Source organism: Aptenodytes forsteri, unplaced genomic scaffold (genome assembly GCF_000699145.1).
Source record: "Aptenodytes forsteri isolate BGI_AS27 unplaced genomic scaffold, ASM69914v1 Scaffold147, whole genome shotgun sequence".
NCBI lineage: Eukaryota > Metazoa > Chordata > Aves > Sphenisciformes > Spheniscidae > Aptenodytes > Aptenodytes forsteri.
In genome coordinates, this window is record NW_008795320.1 from 1271266 (window position 1) to 1271490 (window position 225).

Below are 225 nucleotides of genomic sequence, written 5' to 3' on the forward strand. Positions count from 1 at the left end.
GCCTCGCCGGCTCGGGGCTCCTGGGGTGGGTCTCGCCCCATCCGGGGGTGGGTTTGGAGCCGGTGCCGGGGAAGGGCTGAGCTCTCCCAGCTCGTGTCGCTGGTGACTGTTCCCAAACTGGGCATGGGGCTGGGGCTGCAGCTGGGGGGTACCTGGGGTGGGTGCCCTGGGGTGGGTGCCCTGGGGTGGCCCGAGTGGCAGCTGCCAGCCCCGGGGGGTGCTTTG